This window comes from Bidens hawaiensis, unplaced genomic scaffold, assembly GCF_021521415.1.
Source record: "Bidens hawaiensis isolate Kalapana, Puna unplaced genomic scaffold, B.hawaiensis_p1.1 tig00020770_1, whole genome shotgun sequence".
In the NCBI taxonomy this organism is placed as follows: Eukaryota; Viridiplantae; Streptophyta; class Magnoliopsida; order Asterales; family Asteraceae; genus Bidens; species Bidens hawaiensis.
In genome coordinates, this window is record NW_027493193.1 from 24,671 (window position 1) to 42,750 (window position 18,080).

The 18,080-nt window shown below is 34.0% G+C and overlaps 1 pseudogene across 1 annotated transcript; it reads left to right on the forward strand.

Annotated features, from left to right (window-relative positions):
* The first annotated feature begins 12,792 nt into the window (after positions 1-12,792).
* LOC143561670 (uncharacterized) lies at positions 12,793-15,140 on the forward strand (annotated as a pseudogene). Its single transcript, XR_013140354.1, has 4 exons — positions 12,793-13,623; positions 14,278-14,415; positions 14,498-14,737; positions 14,821-15,140. The product of XR_013140354.1 is annotated as an uncharacterized LOC143561670 (transcript).
* Positions 15,141-18,080: the final 2,940 nt, after the last annotated feature.

Sequence of the window (18,080 nt, forward strand, 5' to 3'; positions counted from 1 at the left end):
ACCAACTTAACCCAAGCTCAAATAAGCAAAACCTCACCTATTAGCTCAACCATTACTCACACAAATCACCTAAGCCTAAATCACTCAAACGACCTAAACTCAACAAACCTCATAAATCCAACTCAAGAAAACCCAATTATGCAAGCCAACCGAAACACACTCACTCTTCACCAAATTTCCAAACCATTCACTATTCGAAGCCTAAAACCCCTCCCTACGCATGCAAACTTCGTTTTTCCCTAATTTTTTTTTGTATTTATATATATACAACTAATGTATTTATAACGACCTCATGTGTTCAAATAATCACTTTTAAATTATACACTCTAAAAATATGTGTATATATATATATAGAGAGCAAGGTTATAATAAGAAGTAGATTTTTCCTAAAAAGTGTAGAAAGTGTGTTTTCACCACTATATCTAATAAAACACACCGCACAATAAACACACCACAACTAAAATAAAACACACCGCATAATAAACACACTTTCCATATCCATCATCAGATCAACATATCTAATGCACCAGATTACTTTTTACACTTCTTAGACACACTCTACTTTTTATTTTAACCCCACCCTATATATATATATATATATATTGTATTGTCATGACAACAAAATTTTATTATGAGGATTGGTATTCAAAGATTATTAAACGATTATTGTCACCTAAAGCGATAAGCCTCTTAAGAACTTTATAAATACGAGGTTTCATTTTGAATGTTGAATGCGAGATTTATTTAGTAATAAATTATAACTTTCACCATATTGCATAAACCCAATGACCATGACTTTGCAAATCTTTTGGGACGCGTTTATAAATATCTTATATTGCTACACAAATTTTCGTCCGATAACGTTTTATGCAAATTATTACTTCTTATTATCGCAAGCATCATCACTTTATATAATTTATTTTCATCACAATAACTTTATGTATACAAACCCCCTTTAACAATTTGGGTTACAAGATTTACATACAATAATGATTTAAATATTTTCCCTAGCAATGCGTTACCGCGATGCCTTGTTATTAGGTACATTTCTTAGAAACAATAAAACGGCCTTACTTAAGACCTCATTTTCAATTTTAGTCCATTATACGCTACGCGATTTACATATTTCGTCATTTATTCGAGTCTCATTGTTATTGCGATTTTCTTTCCCATTGATGAGATGTTTCGATGGTAAATTTATGCACATGGGATTTCATTTTGGTGTTTTTTATTTTGACCGAATCCAAGCTATTCAATAACAATTTGTGTATACTTTCATAGCCTCAATTTCGCTACAAATTTTGTTTATCTTTAAACGATATTTCCATTGACTATGTTATTCATATTTGAGCATTTATGTAAACATGATTCTATACATTATTCTATACCATTTCATCTAATCTATTAACGGCCTATGTGTGGCTGTCTACAAGTTTTGTCACTATTAGAAACCATTATTATAATGACGATTATATAAATGGTTACACAATAGTGGCCGTATTCACGTTTTAACACATTTCATCGATTGTTTTGGTTAACTAAATACTATTTTAGTTATATTGATGCACGTATGCGTCACCCCAAAGAAACTCACCTCATTTCTCATGTTGTTACATTTCAAGTAATCATATCTTCAAATACTTATAACCTCAAGTTTGTTCACGTATGAAACTCATTGTACGGCATTATTGTTAATTGTAACGTTGTTTAGCCCTACCTCATGTACTCACCTTTCGGGTTTCTCATTTTCACTCGTTGGATTCTCGTTTCACTTATCAGATTTCATTTAGTGGTGTTATTTAATGCCTCGATTTATAGACTTGACAATTATCTTGATGACTTTTGACTTCAAAAACTCATTTCACATTGTTACCCTTAAATATTTTTTTTAGTTATTTAATCGATCGTTTGTACTTATTTCAAGCGAACTGTTGTTATCACCTCGATTTATACCATCGAATTTTGTTGCTTCAATTATGTATCCCATTTTCCTACTTATTAAAAAGTCAATACCGAAATTTTCAACCGCTAGTACTGTTTTGTCAATATTGGTAAAATTCAACAAATATATTTACACATCTATGTTAAATATTTCAAAATAAATATGTTTCCTTAAACCACACAATGGACGAACCATGTAGACCATACGACTATCTAAATAATTTTGGGTGCACACTTAATTATCGAAATTCCCGTATGGAAGCCATAGCAAGTACATTTGTGTGTGATAACTCAGGTCCGAGGATGATAGCGGAAAGACGGTAGAAACGCGAGTTATGATAAGAGCAAGGTGGATACGCCGCTGGTACTTCCTATATATAAGTGCCTTTATCATGTTTCTCATTTGTAGCGTTTTTCGTGTCATGCTAAGATTTGACGTTATTCTTTTGCTTAAAATTTGGTTATGCAAGTATCTTAATAAAGACAATATTCATTAATAATTACTTTTTCTTTGAGTTTATTTTAATTTCGGGACGAAAATTCCAAAAAGTTGGGGATACTGTGACATTCGTCAATTTTGGGTTTCGGTTATATTCATTTGGTAATCATTTTGTAACATGTCGATTTCTTTTGCGTTTTATTTTAATGAGTTATACTTCGTAATGGTGGTTAAGCTTGTAAATCCGAACCGTCAAATTATCAAACCATTGTTAATATAACTCTAGCGTGTGCGAGGTTTGTCAAATACAGTTATTTATAATTTAATTTATAAGCTCGGTTAAGTAAACGTTAGGGACTAAAGTGGATTTCTTTAAAGTTATACAAGTTTTAAACCTATTGTAACTAAATACCAAACTTGAGGAGCCAAAAACGTAACATTTATAACCTACCTATAAAAGAAACAAACCCTAACTCATAATATAAACTCTTCCAGCCGCCACCCCCCCCTCATGGCCGATTTCCGGCGACCCTTTTTTCGGCTCCGGCGACTTCGTCCTCCGGCTACTCACCAAACCCTAGCCTTAACACCATCTCCATCCTCACCCAGCCGCACCCCCATCTTTTTCTCCAAATTCCGGCCAACACCACCACACCCGCACCACCACCTCCGGCCGTCCCTTTCTTCCTTCTGGTATGCAAACCACCACCCGCAACCACCACCACCACTCTCTTTCCCTTCCATGATTTTCCGGCAAGCTCTCTCTCCATACACGTTTTTCCGGTGACCGAAAAACCGGCCACCGGTGTACCGCCACGCACTGCCTCAGCTCTCTCCGTATCTACTCTCTCTATCGGCTCAGTCTAACTCTCTTCTCTCTCTCTATCTCGCTATCTCTCTCACTCTCACTCTTCGGCTCTCTCTCTCTCAGCCGCCTCTCTCCCTCTCTCCGGCAGTTTCGACAAGTGAACAGTTAATAGGTAAACTTAATTCGAGTTTTGGTATTGTTATTTTCGTATAGAGATTGTAAGATTTACACCGTTAAAAATCGGTTATATTGTGGGTTATATTATTTGAAACGGGTTGATTTGGGTATTGACTTGTTTTGAATTGGGTAAAAGATGAACGATCGGGTAATAGATATATCAAGTTTTCTTATGGTTTTTATTAACAATTGTTTACCTTGGTTTATTTTCGGTTGAGTTTGTACATAAATTGTTAAACTAGAGGTCTCGGGTTCCGGTCTCATCTTAGACCGGCTTTAATGTTATTTTTACACTTAACAAATCTCGGTTATTATTAGTATTATTATGTTAAACTTACTAATATATGTATTCATCATTAATGTTATTATTATTATTATCATTATTATAAATATTAAAGTGGTTATTAATATTATTAAAAGTCATATTATTATTATCTATTTAAAAATGATATTTTATCATTTATTACTAGCAATAATATTAATATAGTTATTTTGATAACTCGTTTAAAAATCGAACCAACATCGGGTATGGTATCATTATTTACTATAAATATTACTTATTATTATTACTATTTTTATCAACAACACCTTAAAATTTAATACCAAGATTTTATTCTATAACTATTAATATTAGTATTATTAATAATAATTATTATTGTTATAATTATTATACTATATTAGTATTATTAATAATAATTATTTTTATTATTATAGCATCATTATCTTCTATATCTATATATATATATATATCCAACATATCTTTTAGCATTATTATTATCATTACTATCTTATCATTAATGATATTATTATAAACTTTATAATCAATTCATTTTATGAAAACCGAACTCTTGATTTAAAACCCGTCTTGTTTCTATTTTGATATTGGTTTAGTTATTTAAAGGGCCAATAAAATAATAGTATTTTATTTTAAATTATCAATTAAGTACGAGTCCCTAATCATTAACAAATTAACCGGTGGTCCGATTTACAACCGAACTCCATCGTTCATTATTTCCAATATAATTTCATTATGGTTTCAAGTTCATTAATATATATTACATTATTTATTTTAGCTAAGGTGTTTATCGTTTCAAGTCGGATCTGTTCGTTTACCGTTCGAGCTTCATTTATTTATCTATTTATTTATCGGTTCATCAATCGAGGTGAGTACTTTCATACCCCTTTTTCCATCTTTCGTTTTGGGGTGACATTTCATACTTATCAAACTAAATGCTTTATTTACTTGAATCTTAAACCCACAAACGTGATTGTATACCTTACTTGAATAATTGCTCGATTTGGTGTTCTATGCTTATTTGTCTATGTGTTTACTGCTTTTGGTTGGTGGAAGTCTATAAATCTTAGACTACTTGGCATCCCCTTGTAGCAAGGTGTCGTTAACGTAATGCAATTAACGATATTCTATTAAATCCTAGACTACTTGGCAACCCCTTGTAGCTAAGTGGCGCTAACGTGATTATGCCCATACAATAAAATCTATCTTTTCAAAATTCAACTTTCTTTAATACTGTACTCCTAGTTTATTTCCTGACCTCTCATTTAATAACTATTTGCGCAATGTACCCCCTCATCTTATAAACTTTTACTTTTAATCCTCATGACGCAATTCCTCACTTATTAAGAAAACAGTATTATTTTCACATAATTAAACATTTTACTATTCTTATGATTCCCCAGTTTATCCCTCATCTTATAAACCCTCATTTTTGGTCCTCATAAAATGTCTCATTCAAGAAACCACCATCATCCTCAACGTCAATCGTTTGATTCTCCCAACCACTGTATGGCTGCCTGTATCGCCAAAGAGATAGCTGCTACGATCCCTTGGATAGTGACCCGAATTCAGGACATCAATGCATCTTATTCAACTTTTCCCACAAATTCCTCCACTGGTGACTACAAACCATTTACCTCCACTCATCCTCACAACAAGAAACGTAAGAATCTTGCTGCAACAAACCCTACCCACTCGCAAGTCTTCTCAAACAAGAAACCTTACCTCTGTCTTTTTCCGTTATGCTCCATTTGTAACTATCGTCACTTGTATAATCCCTTATCTGTCGTTGCATCCAATGTAACCGTTATGACCATCTTGCTAACACCTGCCGTGTCCCGCCTACTGAATTAGCCGTTCCGCAAAAATCTACCCCTCTTGCTCAACCCGATGTTCTAAATACCCGTGCTTGCTACCATTGTGCAAATCACCTCCATAATGCATGCCCTCAACTTACCCAAGCTCATCAAGCCCAATCTACGACTATACCCTACCACTTGACCCATGCCCACCAGGCTCAAATCCGTCAACCTCATGTCTCTCAAGCTCCTACCATCAATCAAGGTCAACCTTACTTAACCCAACACTACCAAACCCTGCAACCACAATCTCAAGTTTACCAGACTTATTTCCACCAAACAACCGTCCTACAAACTGTTCAAGCTCACGTTATTCAGGTTATCCCAAACCAATCTACCTCGACTGCTCCAACTTCTATGAATGCAACTCCTCATAGTGCCTCAATATACACTAATTAAGCTACTCAACGATCATGAAGACCTTTTCCATTCCCTTTATCTATCTTACCTTAATTTGTCTTTTTCTTAATTACGTATTGTAACGCCTCCTTATGGCCTTTAATTATTCCGTATTTGACTATTTATCATCTATCCAGTAAATAAAGTTTCTTTTGATTAAATAGATTGTTTATTGAAGCCTACTCCTATCATATTTCTTTACCTTCAATAACCTTAGCTATTTATAAGATACCCCTTCTTCAACTTTCAATACTTATATCTTTACGTTTAAAAGTAGTCTTAAAATTTCTTGGCTTTATCAAAATTTAATGTAACTTATTGTAACACCCTGGCTAAAGAGGAATACGCCCGAGTGTGACATACAGATTGTCCAAAACACATGTGACACTATTAAATGACAATATTATCATTAACTAATTTAAACACCAAGTACACAAGTGTGTAACAAGAAGTACAAGAAATACAAGAAAATATAAGAACAATTAACATCTTGACCATTTATTAATATAACCAAAATTTCGTTAAAGATCCACAATTCTTAAAATAATTGAATCAACTTAAAATAGTAAAAAAAGGTAAAAAGGGGGTGTGAGAAACTCACCATTTATTAATATAACCAAAATTTCGTTAAAGATCCATAATTCTGAAATACAAGAAAATACAAGAAATACAATTCGCTACAATTCGTAAAACATGCATGTCCCCCTTACAGTTACTACATACCTGCCATAACGAACCATCTTTAAGAGGAAGAAATATCGGACAACCAAAAATCGAAAATTTGATTATTGAAATTGAAAATCTTTGCGTTAGGCATAAGCCTTGGACTTGTGTGTGCTTGTGTAATTGAAGTAATTGAATCATCAGTATAATAGTAACAACTAAGTGCTTTGAACAATCACATAAGGCCCACATAATTTCTAATTATGCAACCTAAGCAATTAAGCAAATATACTATAACTAACTAGAACACTACGTCTAATGTCCTATCTTATAGTCACGGCTCTGATACCAATCTGTAACACCCCGGCTAAAGTGGAATACGCCGAGTGTGACGTACAGATTGCCCAAAACACATGTGACACTATTAAATGACAATATTATCATTAACTAATTTACACACAAAGTACACAAGTTTGTAACAAGAAATACAAAAAAATACAAGAACAATTAACATCTTGACCATTTATTAATATAACCTAAGTACTAATGTCTTTGTCACGGCAACATCTTCTAAATAAGGTACCTGTAGCATATATATAAAATAAAGGTCAACTATATGAATAGTTGGTGAGTTCACACAAGTTTTGATATAAGTACATAAAAATCTACAACTCCATGAACAAGTGTAAATGAGCAAGTAATGTCCTTTCCAACTGGGATTGTGCACCAGCGTACTCAGATAAGCGCAAGTAAGGTCCTTTCCAGTTGGGATTGTGCACCAACGTACTCGGATAATGAGGCCCTTTTCCACTCATAACAACAAATGTATTGAGTGCAGAGGGGGGGGGGGGCGTATGATCATACTATCTTGAAGTAATCCATGAGCAAGTAATTTGTAGCAAGTAACAAGTAAACACACAAGTCCATGTAGCGAATTGTAGTTTGTAAATAATGAATAAACGAAATTGAATTGTTGATAGGATATATATGTTACCCCCCAAAATAGTTAAAAAAGGTAAAAAGGGGGTGTGAGAAACTCACCTTGAAGTTGAAGACAAACTTGAAATAAAACCAAAAGCGTGTAAATGGAACCGAAGCAAATGAACTTCACGAACTAGAATTAAAAGTACAAAATATTAACCAACAACTTACAAAAGTAATCAAATCGATTTGTTGGAAATTAGAAGTGTTTACATGTATGTTTTATTATGGAGTTTTAATAATATAATATCATTGTTAAGCTTTAACAAATTTTTACGAATTGATATTTTAATAATAAATTACGAGGTTAATATCGAGTTTGAATATTATAACATTTATATGATTTTGATGTTAACAGTATGTGTTATTTTGAACAACGAATAAGTTAACAAAGTTTAAAGTTTTACGAACGAAAGTATATATATATAAATAAAATATGTTTCACGAGTTTAAACAAGACTTGACAAGTTTGAAAATTTATAACGACTAAGAATTATGGATCTTTAACGAAATTTTGGCTTGAAATAACTATGTTAGCGTATTAAAGAGTTTAACGAAACTATGGTATTTTAATATAATATTAATCGGGTTTTCTAACGAAACTTAACGGGAACGAAAGTCGGGTTTTTAGGTGAAATGCGATATACGTAATTTAAAACTAATGTTTATTTAACATAAAGAAACTTTATTTAATTTATTAAATTTCATAAAAAATATATATATATATATATATTTAGTATAGATAATAAAAGATTTATTATAACCAAACAAAAAAAATACAAAAATATGTCTTGACCCGGATTCGAACCCGGGTCCTCATGGTCCCAGCTCCACAAGTTAACCACTGTACCAACTCAGTTTTATGATTTATGTATTCGAATTAATTTATATATACTATTACAGAAATCCATCTTCTTCCTCAATGAAAACCTAGATGTTCAATACTTCTAAACTGTTCTATGTTTGTCTAATTAAGGTTAGGGGTTTTGTTAATCGGCTAAAAACGAATCAAAACCATATAATAAATACCTCGTATGGTGCCGGATAGAGGGTGTATAGGGCGTCGCCGGAAAACGGTATTGGGTGAACTAGTTAGAGATTTTAGAGTATAAATTAACTGAATTTGATGATTCGAAAAAGATTAGATGAAGGATTAAGGGCTATATATAGTGTCAATTGGAACGTATGGCGTTTAATTCGTGTTAATAGAGTTTTTTTATTATTAGTGGCGGTTCCGATCGATTGATTAGTGTTAATTAGTGGTTTAATGGTGAAGTTATTCGTGTATAAATGCTTAGCGTTAGTGGAGATGTCGATTAGGATGGATTAACAAATTGATGGAAAGTTAAAAAAACGATGTTTCAGTTTCTCCGGCGCCGAATTACGGCCGCCGGAGGTCTTCGCCGGAAAACCGAAGAGGGAGACAGGATGGGGGCTGGGCAAATTTAGTTTTTTTTTTTTATTATTTTGAACTAATTACACTTCTGGCCCTCCATGTTTTCAATTACTTTAAAAACTTAAAATATAAGATTTAAATTACTAAGTGAACCTTACACTTTATATTGTTTTAGAAATAATAGTTTATAACTTGGATTATTTTCGCATTAAACTTTGAATATTTCGGAATTCGATTAAATAACATGTTAGAACTTGGAATTTCGTTAGTGAATCACACAAGATAGAACTTGAACAAATAATGATTATAAAACGTCGTAATTATTATTAAATCAACGAAAGATAATGACGAATACATTGAAGCATCAAAATGTGTCGGTTAACGAACATAAATACAAATACATAAACGAATTTGATATATATATATATATATATATATATAAATAGAATAAAACCAAAAATTGAAAATGGGTCGGGTTTTCGGGTTTGAAAAGTAACGAATGTTACAGGACTTACAACTTATATATATTGTTTCCATCTGTTTTCCCCAGGAACCTTTTTGCAAATATAATTTATATATATTATTTACCCAGATCCGTAGAAAACATTACTACAGAGGGGAGGAGGGGTAGAGGACGACCGAAATTGACTTGGGATGAGAGGATTAGGCATGATTTGATAGACCTAAACCTCTCCGAGGACATGGTTGAGGATAGGAATTCGTGGATAAGTAGAATTAAAGTTAAGGATTTTTAGAGAGAATTGAATACCTTAGGGCTTAGACTTAACTTATTTAGGCCACATACCATAATGGTATTTCCCTTACATATATTATTATTATTATTATAATTATTATTAGCTTTTATATAGCTGTTAAACTGTGATCTTATTATTAGTATTATTATAATTAGTAGTAGTTTTTATATAACTGTTAAACTTTGATTTCCTTTATTTTGCTTTATTTTTCTTTATTTTGCTTCATACACATGTACTTAGAGCCGAGGGTCTCTCTGGAAGCCACCTCTTTATTCCTTTGGATAGAGGTACGGTGTGCCTACATCCCACCCTCCCCAGACCCTACTTATAGCTTTGCTGTCGGTGGGATTTTTACTGGGCATGATTGATTGATTGATTGATTGATTTACCCAGATCTAACATCCAACCCATACCCTGTATCCGACCCACATCATAAACCGTGACCCGTTTTGGCTTACTTGCACCTCAATGTTCGTCCTAATCATGGAATTGATTATGGTAAATTGTGGATACGCGTATTCCAAACTATACCGACAATTCAATTTGGGTAATAAGAATAACAATTTGATCGTGTTTACGTTTTTAACAATCCTTCTATAACAACTTCGGGTTAGACCATTTACACATAATCATAATACAATTAAATAACAAGAAACCATCTCCATACTCTCGCGAACCTAGCCCTACGTTTAATTGATTTATATCACCCTGCAACTCGACGAACAAGACGATGTTTGGCCGTCAGCTTTCCGTTCCCCCGTTGACCATCGATTCACAACGTCAACTGGTATTTTATTTATGATTATTGGTCGTTATTCAGTGCTTAACATTAACCCTAATGTGAATTAAACCAACTGTTAATGAATTAACCAATTGGGATTTCTAGGGTTTATTATCAATTTGGGGTTTTTAATCAGTAATGTATTTAAAGTTTTATTTTCAGATTGTAACCAACTGATTTTGTAGCTCAATTGGTAGGTTATTATGCGTGTTTAGTACTTGAGTCGGCCACAGGGGCGCGGGTTCAAGCCTCCTGGATGCGACTGTGTTTTTGTTATTTATTTTATTATATTTTTCTTTTCTATATATTGTTTTAGGGTTTAATGATGTATAATTATTAAGTATTATGTATAGAATAAATATTATTTTATTAAAAACCGATATCTTGGAGTTTACTGTTTTTGTCAAACCTTGTTAAAATCTTTTGTTTACGTATATATATATACATGATATGTATGTATGTATGCGTTATAAGTATATTTTGATAATAATAGTAAATCAAATTCTTTTTTTATTTAAAACCCTACCCTTTGATTCACGTTTCGTCATCGTTGAAAGTCTTTATAAACTTGTTTATATATATATATATGTATGTATTAATAATAAGCGTATCAAATAGATTTTCGTTAAAAGATCTAAACAAAATATTTATTTATATCTTAGTACTAACTATATTTAATTATTTACACATTATTATAACTATTTATTTATTTAGTAACTTATTTATTTAAATAATTAAAGGTATATTTCAATTAAACTATTTTATTTAGTTGGTATATTTAATTATTTATTTATATTTTATTATTACAAACAAATCTTATATCTTAACTATCTATCGATTAATTAATAAACATCTTAATCACATACATAACTCGAATCACATCGGACCTTTAATTCATTATACATGTTGACTCATTATTAATTAATTTATATTAATTATATTTAATTAGGAATCATTGACGGTATATCCCGAAGGGTTTACTTTTCTCATCATCATTTATCTATCGTTCATCCGATCAGGTGAGTATTTCACTCCCCCCCCGTTTTAACTCATTTTTAACCGTTTTGGGGACATATGTGTTCTATTTATTTTATTACTATATATTACTCAACTTGAACTGATGTCACTCGTGTTTAACAATTTATACCTTACTTGTTTATATGCTTACTTGCTTTTTATGCTTCCGCATTCGAAGAAGTCCAACATAATCTCAGTCTAGTATGATCATACGACCGTCGTAGTGGTCGGCGTCCGACGCATTGACAATGGTTTCACCGACACCTCATTTTTTGGTAACCAATGCCCATACGCATGGCAGCGGTTTAGCCCTTTCTTTATGGTTTGATTGATTTGTTTATATGCTATGGTTAAATTGCTTATCTCACTTGACACAATTTGCTATCTTATTTATTATCATATAAAATCATGAAAATCTGGTGTTTTACTCACTCAACCTTGTGTTGACAAAACTATTTTATTTTCAACGCATATGCAAGTTATCGTATGATGTAGTTGAAGTAGAAGATCGTTTAAGGACTTATGCTAGAAGAAACTTAACGAGAAATATTATTTATGAATTTTGATTTGTGTTTGTTTTGAGATATTGTAATGAATAATTGTTTTATTTGAAATTATTAAATAGATATTGAAACTTATAATGTTGCATGATAGTAACTTTGTGAGCTGTGACAATCAGTTCGCGCCCCGGCATTTCCGCCATAGGTTGGGGTGTGACATTGCCCAACCCCATTTTCCAAGACTTTCTATGGCAAAATATTAGTGTAACTATTTATATATATAAATTCATTTATTATTAATTGGTATAGTATTAGTTTAGCAAATTGGGTTTATGCTACAAGTTTTCCTTCTAAATATACGGGTCTCGCGCCGAACGAACAAGACAAGAAACTAGTTATACATTATAAAAGTTTAAGCCTTTTAAAGTTATAATTTCTTAAAAAAGTTATATCCAAAGTTTCGAATAATAAACGGGTAGTTAACACATGCATCTACCCAAAGTTATACCCTTTCTCAAAACTCACACATCCTAAAAAAGATCGTATAATTGTTTGTTTAAAAACACACAAACCCAAAGTTCATACGAAAGTTGCAGATTGTTAAAAAAAATAAACAAGTTATACCATCATATAGTGTCCATACTATCGTAGACCGCAAGAATCTGACAAAGCTGCAGTCTTATACGATCGTATAAGAGTCATACGAGATTGTATGGATTTCAAGAGTGTGTGTGGGCAACCAACAATTATTTTCTGATCAGTCAGTGGCACCACTAACAAGATGCCGATAGACTTCAACGCCTTCCTCCATCTACTCACCATCATCATCATCTTCACCCTCCTCACCACCACACTCTCCGCCGACGATCAAATCATCCAAAGATTCCAACAATACCTCCAAATCAACACTGCCCACCCATCTCCAACCTACCATGAGGCCGCAGACTTCATCCTCAGCCAAGCCAACCCACTCTCACTCCAATCTCAAACCATCGAATTCGTCAAAAACAAACCCTTAATCCTCCTCCAGACCCCAGCCTCCCGTCAATCCTCCTCAACTCCCACACCGACGTCGTACCAGTCGAACCCCACAAGTGGGACCACCCTCCCTTCGCCGGAAACAGCCAAGGCAACAACATTTACGCACGTGGGTCCCAGGACATGAAGTGTGTCGGGTTACAGTACCTCGAAGCCATTCGGAAGCTCAAGGCTAATAATAATTTCAAACCGTTGCGAACCATTTATGTTTTGTTTGTGCCGGACGAGGAGATTGGCGGGCATGATGGGGCTGAGAGGTTTGTGGAGTCGGAGGTGTTTGATGAATTGAATGTGGGGGTTGTGTTGGATGAAGGGTTGGCTTCCCGAGGAGAGTTATCGGTTGTTTTACGCAGAGCGGTGTCCGATGTGGCTCGTGATTAAGGCGACTGGAGCGCCGGGCCACGGGACGAAGCTGTATGATAATACGGCCATGGAGAATTTGTTGAAGAGTATTGAGAGTGTTAGGAGGTTTAGGGCCTCGCAGTTTGACTTGGTCAAAGCGGGTCTTAAAGCTGAAGGTGAAGTTGTTTCGGTTAATATGGTGTTTCTTAAAGCTGGGACGCCTTCTCCTACTGTAAGTATCTTTCCTTTCCTGTTGTTATTTTGGTTTTGGTTAATCTGATTACCTATTCAATGATTATAATTTGGGGTGAGAAAAAACCGAATCATAACTGAAACTGAATAGTTTACTGAAAACATTATCCGAAATTAACAATGACCAACAAAACGACGGTTATGGTTAAGTGAATAGGATTAAATGACCATTCGATTTTGGTTATGGTTAATGTGTCTCTGTTAACCGACTTTAATCGACACCGATATGAAACTTGTATGTTTATAGTTTTTTTTTTTATTTTTTATTTCATACCTCTATTCCAGCTTCGAACATTTAAATTTATGTTGCAACTGTCTATAACATAGCTTAGAACATAATAACCAAACTCGGAACCAACATATTTCAGCTTCGAAACTTCATAATTGAGCTTGGAACACCATAAACGAGCTAATTTAAACTAGAATATAGGAAAAAAAACATAAATTATACATTGGACAATTAACCGATACCAACCCATAACTGACCTGTGGTCAACCAGCCGTTCGGTTATGATTAAGCCCCCATAGCTGAACCGGAACGATTTTGCAGACCCCTAAATTTGTTAATAACGATAATAATAACAGTTATTAATTATAATGATAATAATAAATGAAAATCATCTTTTCGCATCAGGGTTTTGTGATGAACCTACAGCCATCCGAAGCCCAGGCAGGTTTCGACATCAGGGTCCCACCAACTGCTGACGAAGCTTCATTAGAGAGACGAATTGCAGAAGAATGGGCCCCGGTTTCACGCAACATGACATATGAGGTAAATTTGTTATACCTGTTTAGAAATTATATGATTCTGTTTTGTGGATGTTTTAAGTTTTAACTGTGTTTTGCGTGGGCAGTTTAAGCAGAAGATGTCTGTATATGACAAAGATGGAAACCCGAAATTGACGGCTCATGACGGGTCAAACCCGTGGTGGGCCCTGCTAGAGGGAGCTATACTTAAAGCTGGTAGGACGTTTGGGAAACCAGAGATCTTTCCTGCCTCGACTGATGCTCGTTACTTTCGGTTGAAGGGTGTGCCTGCAATCGGGTTCTCTCCAATGGCCAACACTCCTATACTTCTTCATGATCATAATGAGGTCAGCTTCTTATTATATACCATGGTCAAACAAAGTAATAGGAATGCGAAATGTTAGCTAATGGAGTGTTTTTTTTGTTGCAGTTTCTGAACAAGGAAGAGTACCTGAAAGGGATTGAGGTGTATGAATCTATACTTAAAGATTTTGCATCGTTTGTTGCTGAGAATAAGAATGATGACGTTACAAAAGATGAGTTATAAAGAGACGCTCATGACGTTCTATCTGTGATTCTGTTTGTTAGAAATGCATAATTCAGGCATAAAGCATTCGATGAATGTTAATATGGCCAGAAAATGATTTATGCATTGATTATTTAAAATTTGTAACATTTAGACATTTCTCGCTTTTTATTGGCAGATTTGCAATAAAATCATGGAGGATCTTTCCCCTGTAAATGAAATAAGATCACACTTTCCATTGTTCTCTTACACGAAATGCTGTTGTTCATTAAGTTATGCAAATCACATTCAATTTAGCAACATAACAATGGTCAAAGCTGTAACATCAAAGAACGGGCCCGGCTACATGGAACATTACATTTGAGGTAAACTGGTTCGATCTCACTTCCGTTGTGTTACTGTTTAGAAATGATATGGTTCTAGTTTGGAAGATAGTTTAAATGTATATTTAGCTTGGGAAGCAGGTGTATGATTAGAATTAGTCAGGCTTTGTGTTAATAAACAGGTTGTGACATGTTTAACCAGTTTAGTTATAGAGGTCCACCCGCCAATCCGTTGATTGCATTTACTAACTTATGTAACACATTTACTAACTTTGTTATAACTTTTTTTATTTGGATAGATTGGTTACACAACTTTTAGGTGTTTGGGTTAGGCTTGGCGTCTTAGACATGAATAAATATATGGTTGTGTTCACGTTCAATGTTAGGACAGGACACACACCATTTCTGAGCACAAAAGTCGACAACTTCATGGACTCATCATTCATTCCTGCATTAGTGAAAGCAGCTATCATGGTGATCCAAGAGACTACATTTTCTCTTAGGCAATTGGTCGAACAATGTCTGTGCTTCGTTTAATAAGTTGAGCTTAATGTACATATCGACAAGATTATTAATCAAGAAACTTAATATACTTATTTATAGACTAGTTTTCCTTCTTGGAGACTGCCATGAATGAGCTTGGAATATGTTCCAAAATTAGCCCATATTTGGTGCTTTTGAATGACAGCTGGGAGTGAGGTAATCAAGTTGCTCCTGCCAACTTATAGTCACCAGTCAGTCATTTTTGGGGTAATCGGGTAGCTTAAAAACAAACAGTTGGCAAGAGGCTGCTGTTATTGACCGCACCATGCTCCTCTTGTGCTCAATCATCGGAACTTTCTTATGTACCCTGAGAATTTCTTGAACCGAACCAACATCTATTTTCGGGACATTGCACCACTGCTGATTAATATTCAGTTTACACTTTTTTATATTTAGTTTTCCTTATATTATTCATCGTCCCATCCAAAATGCATTCTCAGTTAATTTTTCAAACTCAATTTTAAAATTTGAATATTAACATGTAGTTGTATTCATGTTTCTTGTTACCACCATCAATACTCTATTATGCAGTTGCTAATCTCTTACCAAACAGTTAGCATCAAGTTTAGAAAACTTAGCCACCTGCGTCATTGCTTTTTAACATCATTGCAATCATTTTTAATTAGTTGTTATTAATTAATTATTTTATTATTTATATTTTGTCACTCAAAGCCCGATGCATACCTAACGAGATTTGAACTGACCACGTAGACCCGACGGCTATTCTTACTAAATAAATGGGTATACCTGAAACACACAAGTATGCCTGATACCTGACGGATAATTATCCGACGGGCTTGGGATAGGCTTTGCTTGCCGGGTATGGGTTTGGGAATGCATACCCGATCCATACTTGTCAATTCTCAATGGAAACGGTCTTATATTTGTGTTTGTGTGTTTTCTGTGAAATGATGAATGACTAGTTTTTGAAGAACTTGGTTAAAATAATAAAGCTCAACGGGCTTTGCCAAAATACTCAGAAAGCCAAAGGGCTTCTTTAAATACTAAAGGGGTGTTTGAATTCCTTATTTTTGCCCCTTTATGACTTATAACTTATGCAACGTTAAATAATAAATGTTTAAAATTATTTATTTTGTAAGAGGAAAGATTGAGAAGTTATAAAAATAAGGAGGTAAAAATAAGGAATCTATACCCCTAAAAGTAGAGGTGAGTAAGATAATGGTCGACCCTTGAAACCCGATTATCTGACTTACAAAGCCCTTAACTAGACCCGAATATATAATATGGGCCGGGTTAAGGGTATTTAAATTTCACCTTAAGGGGTAAAAAGAGTTTCAAGGGTCCGGCCCTTTTGTCAAACCCTTGACCCGCTTACTAGTTTTTAGATAGTTATACATTAGATTCGCGATTAATCTGAAATTTATGAGATATTTGTATTTCATATATGTTTCATCCGAAATTTCTCAACTACTAAGAAAAATAAAAATAAATATGTTCATACTATTGATTGGAAACATATATATGAGAATCACTAAATTGTTCTCTACATGTAAGTTGTTAATGTGAATATTATTTGCGTCATTTCAAATGGTTGATCAACTTTTAACTTTTGAAGTTAAACTTTGCTATGTTATTAAATGAAAGATAGTTGTTCTAGGATTCATATATTGAAATCATATTTGAGATATGCAACTAGTAAATGTAGAAAAGAAGATGTGATTACAGTCTTAAAGGGTAAAGGGTTGAACCCTTATCTATATCCGACTCTTTTATTGTTTAGAGAATAGGGTCTCGGGTCCATGCTTCTTTCTAAAATGATAAAAGATCCGGGTAAAATATTAGGTAAAAGAGTCAGGTGTTGCCCGAATGTAGTTGTAAATTTGACTATCAAATACATACATCAGTATGAGTAGATTGGGTCTTAGTCCTTCCTACTGCAGCTAGCTAGGTCTTGGCTGTTTCCTTTTTTCCTTCCGATGTCGAGTATTCAGATGTTGATGGAGAAGTTGAATCAGCTGATTAAGTGCAACCACATTCCATTCATCAAAGACAACGACACTGAAATTATAATTATAATTATAATTATACCTGAAAGGCCTCAATTCCAGCTTCTATATGACGACCTCGCCTCCATCACTCAGGCCCTAGCTTTCACGGACATTGAGAAGGTTAATGATCTGAAGAGAAGATTCAAAGACGCAGCACAAGAGGCTGAGTATATCGTCGATTTGTTTCTGTCCGGTGTTCACATCAGGAATATTAGACGAGGACTTTAAACCATACCTTAATAATCTTGAAGACGTTAGGAGATCATTCGAGTCCCTCCAGGTGGAACTC